Genomic DNA, 6,337 nt, shown 5'->3' with positions numbered 1-6,337 from the left:
ATTCCTGCTCAAGTTAATATTCAAAAGCTTAAATTCAGTCACTGTCAAGTTAAAACAGACAAGAATTACCATTATAAATGCATTGGAAATTGACTTAAAAATGAGAAAACAAAACACGCTTGAGGAAGTGAACACACAGGAGGTACTTGCACCTCAATAGGGGTGACATTTCTATTATGCTGGCAATGACCTCTACAAATGAAACAGTTTATAAAGGAGGATATGAACATTCAATTTAAACACTATAAAAAAAAATATCTGTTGAAGACTTTCAAACAGGTAAATACTGAAGTTCTACAAATCTCTCTATGCTTTCAAACCTATGTGTGCCTACCTACATGGTAAACACCACCAAATGAAATACCTCAGCATGCATGCATATTTAGACTAGGATCTTTTGCAGCAATTATATCAACAACTGGACCAAATTTCAGAGGTTGATCTGCTTTTCTTTTGCTGTGTTGGTTTTTTTGTTGTTTGGAGTTTTTTTTATGTGAAAATGCAATTGTCATCATCTAGATATAGACTACTTTTCAAGTAATCAAAGCTTAACTTACCTTTATTCAGACATCTACTTCACCTGGCACCTTAAAAATCTTAGTAAGATGTCCTCAGTACACATTTTAAAAATTGCTCCTCAAGTAACAAGACCAGAATCTAATGGAAAAGATTTCCTACTCACCAACAATTTGTAAAACAGGACAAAACTACCATAAAATGGTTGCAAAAACAAAACCTTAACAGATTCCCTCCTCTGCTTCCCAAAAACTTTCAGACAGAAGGCTTTGGAAATAATTAAAAGCTGAACAGAAACACAAGTACCTTCTAAAAAAAACCAAAAACAAAGTAATAAAAAACAAGAACCAACCAACAAGCCATCACGGATACCAACATTGACAGTTAGCTACTAAGAAATTCCATGAAGATCAACTTAACCAACTTTAATAACAGTATGGAAGACTGAATTTTGTCACACCAATTAGAAATCTGGTAAACTGTTGGATGGATAGCACAAAGTCTCCCTGTAGTTCAAATGCAAACCTGACCATGCTAACTCTAAATACTGGTGGTTTATTTAGAGAATCACAACTATTGGGCAACTTACCATCTTAGCAGATCAGGAATACTAATATCATAAACTGCAAAGCTGTAATGTCTGGGAAGCCAGACATGCAAATAATGTTGGATTTTAGGGCAGGGTTTGAATGAAGGATGTGATATCCTTAGCCTGGCTAAAGGAAACAATGAAGAGTAACAGTTTCCCTGGCAGCTTCCCTACCTCTCTCCATGTCCTAGCAAGTGCAGGGACCCAGCCTGCCTCAGACTACTGTACTGCAACCCAGTGTCCATACATGCTCCTATTCATAAAGGGTTCTTTTTAATCTTTCATAACAAAAAGTGATCTATAAGTATTTTGGAAAGAAGAATCAAAACAAAAGAGGAACTGACCCAATGTAGAGGGATGCTATTTCAGTTAGAATGGGATTCAGAATCCAGACACCAGCATAAAATTGTGTTTTAGGCTTTATGAAGGACTATACGGGGTGGGCAGGTGGGCAAACAATGGCCAATTCTATGCCATAAAGCAACATCAAGACAACATGAGCTTATACACAAGTAACTCTTGGTCTACAGGTATTGAAAAATCAAACTAAAAAGTGGGTGACACTAAATGAAAATTTTACTTTTGTTATCCACTATAAACCTCACCAATTACCAAGTCAGGAATTGACAGTTCTGACAGACATGAGAAGATGTAATATACAATATTAACATTTGGAACTATATGTCAGTATGTTTGCAGAAAAATAATTCTAAATTACACTTGTTTTCAATAAGCAAAATTACATCCAATTCAGAAATCCAATCTGAGTTTACAGGAGGCCAGAAAAAAGTGTCTGCCAAGAGGGGAGATTCAATAGAAAGAACAGAACAAATACATTGAGCCATTTGAGTAAGTGTACCAACTTTGCTACACAGAGCAGCAAATAAAGCAACAGAGACAGAACAGTGCATCTTGAAACAAGCAGGAACTCATCAACCAGTGATCATTTCTGAACTCAACTAACACACCTACCTAAAACATAAAGGCATGACAATCTGGACAAACCAACCCAACTTCTTGGCATGGGACCATTTTCTCTTTGATGATTATGACAGCAACTGCATTTTTGCCTCCCTTAATATATTGCTAAGTAGTAAAAAAAAACTGTTCAGTCATACACATGAAGGGATAGTTCAACACACTGGACTTTTTTTGTGGGGGAGGTAGGTGGCTAGAGCATTTAAATACTTAATAATCCCTCAGCAAGTGTTTCTCAAACTAGGTTGCAACTCCCAATACAGTTACAAGTTCCAAATGAGTTGTGAAAGGTCAAGAACAGCACAATTATTTTTTAAATGCAAAAATAAGGTTAAACAACAATTATTATAATAAAGTCTAAGAGAAAGAAAAGAATCAACAAAACAAAATTATTTCAAAACATCACTGGAAGAGTTCAGTTCCTACAGGGCAGAAAAGTGAGAAGCAGCATTAATTACTGGCTTCAGATGTTTACATGAGGCAGGGAACAGCTAACTACCCTTAATTGCTAGCAACAGCTTGGCTCCCCAGGGTGAGAAGGGCAAGCATTTTCAACCTTAACTAATAATTATGACTCTTGTCCTGTAGAACCAAGCTGCTGCCAGCAGTTCATGACAGAAAGCTATTGGTTGGCACAATGAGAGGGAAGGTGTTATATTAAGAAAGATAAACCCCCAGAGTCTGAGAAACATAACACTTCAACAAAAGAAATGCACTCAGAAAACAGAAGGTCCTTCCTGATTAGCACCTTCATGTCAGAACACTACTACAGATGAGTAGCCTAATTATTCCACACTAGAAAATATTTCTCAAGTCAGCTTAACTACTTGCTTGCCATTCTTTCCACAAGAAGGTTGGGGACATGTACACCAAATCTATTTTCTTTCTACTGTTTGCTGTAACAGTGTCTTTGCCTCTACTTCCACCTGTTTCTTGGACAGTGGGCAATGCCACACTTCCTCTTTCCAATTCAGAGTCGTTGAAAGATGTTATGAGCCTATGCTAGAGGAATAAATCTAAACAAGAAAAGGTTTCAGAAGATTCAGACTGTAAGAACTCCTATCTAATAGCTGGTATGTAATATTTAAGTCTGGATAAGCTGGCAAATCAAACTACACAATTCCAAAGTTTTCTTCCACTGAAGATCTGCAATTGAATTTCTTCAGGATCACTCATGTCCAAAATTACATTTCTATTCCTTAAAATGTACTTACCACCGGTGGGCTTTAAATTTCAGATTTAGAAGACATTTTCAGTACCAAAACTGAGTTTTGCCATACAAGCATGAGCAGGCTATTGTGTTTTGAAGTATTGTGGATAATGTCAGCTAGAGTAATATGGCCTTTGTGCATACAGTACTGAAGCGAATACTAGTGATCTTAAACCTTTCCCATCACAGGCTACAACAAGCTGCATTACCTTAAATTAGCTAAAAGGTATCACAGCAGCATTAGCTAGGGTTCATCTGTTGTACAGTGAGTTGACTAAAAGCTAACTACAAGGCATTGGTATCATCATTGCTATTTTCACCCAGCTGCCATAACCAATTAGCTGGAATAAGACAGTACTTGAAACACCCAGCTATGGCTATGAACCTCCATTTGCTATTGAAGAAAAGCTCAATAGTCTGGACACAATCCCCTCTACAGGCACAATCAGCTAAGAAATACAATGAACAAAACTGTGTAACTGGATTCAGTAATAAGTTCTACAAGGTGTTACACCCTGAATACTAGGTATAGGCAAAAGGAATATCCTAACACTTCTGCAAACTGCTAATATGAAAAAGAAAAGGTCTTGCCATTACTTTTTAAGTTTTGTGGCCAATACAGCTAGCTACAAACATCTTCATGTGGTTTGGGTCTGCTGCTTATCAAGTTAGTCTCTCCTCTTCCTTTTTCATTACAAACTCTCACTGGTAGAAAGACAGTACCTGTTTTCTGTATCTCAACTTCTGAAGGTTAGAAACGATTTTTTTAACTTTGATATCCACAAAAAATGGAATAGGAGTTTGGCCAAAAGGTTAAAAAAAATTGTGTGTTTATTTCTTTGGTGTTTGTTGTGTGGTGAAGTTTTGTTATTGTTTTTTTTAATGAAGAAAGGAAGAATATGCTAACATGCATACTGTTTGGCTATTTATAATTTTAAAGTTTATAATGTTATACATTGAGATTACACACACTTACAGACCAGCTACCTTTGCCTCTGGAACCCTTCTGAAAAATTGTTCATTAAACCTTGGGTTTGGCTGGCAATAAAGCTTTCACTAGTTGAAAAGTATCATACAAAGACAAACAAAAAAGATTCTTCTAACCAAAGAAAACAAAAATGTGCAGTTTGGCATGGAAATAGGTCCTAATGCAGATCAACATAACTGATCATTGAAAAAAAGCCAATATTTGTTAAATTTTACAGTGAAAGCTGCAACACATCAGGCATTACATCATATGTTTTAAACCACAACTAATACCACCTGCTGAATTGAAATAAGCTGGTGCAAAAGGAGGCTTTTTACACCAACATTAGCACAGGTAGAGAAGACTTGCCAAAATACCATCACCCCAAGACATCCTTTCAAAAACTCCATTCCTAAAGGAGCACAGTGAGCAAAACTAGTTTTGGGGGGTTTTTTATGTTACTTATAAAACTAGGTGAAAAATTATGCACAGTCAAAACCAAGATATATAGGTAAAAGGCCTAAAAACTGATGCAACTTTTACTCTGGTCTTTACTAAGCATATGATTTCTCAAAAGTTGTATATTTTCTAGCTGCTTTAAATACTTGTATAGCATCTTCAACAAATGTGTGCACAAACCGAAAATATCTTCCGATTATTTTACTGCAAATCAGCCTTAAAGACTGATTGGTATAGAAATAATCAGATACAGCTTGTAAATATAACAGAAGAGTCTTGCACATTGAAGTTACATTTATAGTTAATTGCTTCAGCTTGTAAGCTGTGCCTGACAAAGATTCTAGGCGGCTAACTGAAAAGTTGTATTTAAAAATAGGGAGTGAGCATTTAAAGTTTTAGGTGTCTGTAGGCTGCAATGTATTTATAACCTGCTTAGAGAAAATCAAAACAAGCAAAGGTCTTTTCAATACAATTCTAGGGTAAGTGCTGCTCTATGCAGTCAACTTATTCTGCTCTTTTCCTTCAAATACACAAAAGGATGAGGCAACAAAAATATGACTCCTCCACAACGTAAAATTGTTGCCTATTTCTAAAAGGAAGTGTTTTAATAATCTGATTTTTTACATAACACAATGATCACTAATCCATACACAAAAATGCATGTGAATAATAGATTCTTTCATGTTACACAAAAACAAAAGCCATCCCACTATGTAGTAGTTACTAAGACAGCAAGAACACTGAACCAAGGAAAAATTCCAATAACTATCCCAAAAAAAAAAAGTGAAACAGATTAGATGTTATACCCTTAAAACACATTTTAGAACCAAGTAAAGATGCACACATATATTAGTTTTATAGATATTAGGTTTCTCTTTTTACATTCCTGCAACACACCTTTTTGCACCACTTATAGACTGTAATGTTTTATTATTGCAATAGGGGTGTATAAACACAGAAGGAAAATTTTAGGTTTGAAATAGCAATTTAGCCCAGGTCCATTGTAAAGTCTATGCAGGCATAATTGTCCAGTTTACAAGACAGTGACATGATGTGGTGTTTGATAATGATCCCTTAGCTTCTCAGAACATGGTTCATGCTTCTGAGATGGTATTGAGGAGACTATAAAACCCCAAACTACTGTCTTGGCACATTTCCATTAAAGGTAAATACCAGAAGGCTGAACATGGCACACATGGCTTTTCAATGAACACTAATGAGCAGTATGAAGTGCAGGTAATCAGAGCTGGAGATGGAAAAAAACAAAGCTTCTCAACAGATAATGAAACTAAATGGAGTACAGGACATTAAAAAATAAACTAGCAATAGTTTAGGTCTTAAGAGTTTTGCTTCTACAGGCCCTACAATTGTTTTCTTTTAACATGAGAGAAGCTCTCTTGTACTCATTTAAAAGCTTGCATTTTTGCAGACAGGGCTTACAGAATTTGCTTGAAATTAATTTTCTCTCCACTTCATTCTTTAAAGTCTGCTGTCCCATCTCACTTGCTACAGATCTCAATAGAGAACACTGAACAGCAGCACCCTGCTCTGAGTGAATTTCAGTCCAAATAAACTCTTATAATTCTCATTCTAATCTAGTTTAGAGTCTTCTGGTCCT

At 35.9% G+C, this 6,337-nt stretch overlaps 1 protein-coding gene across 3 annotated transcripts in view; it reads right to left on the bottom strand.

The window, feature by feature from the left end:
• PAN3 (PAN3 poly(A) specific ribonuclease subunit) overlaps positions 1–6,337 on the bottom strand; it is a 67,828-nt gene that overhangs the window by 45,774 nt on the left and 15,717 nt on the right. The window lies entirely within an intron of this gene.

This window comes from Chaetura pelagica, unplaced genomic scaffold (genome assembly GCF_000747805.2).
Source record: "Chaetura pelagica isolate M959 unplaced genomic scaffold, ChaPel_1.0 scaffold269, whole genome shotgun sequence".
Lineage (NCBI taxonomy): Eukaryota > Metazoa > Chordata > Aves > Apodiformes > Apodidae > Chaetura > Chaetura pelagica.
The sequence above is the reverse complement of the archived record's forward strand: the minus strand, read 5'-3'. Positions and strand labels throughout refer to the sequence as shown.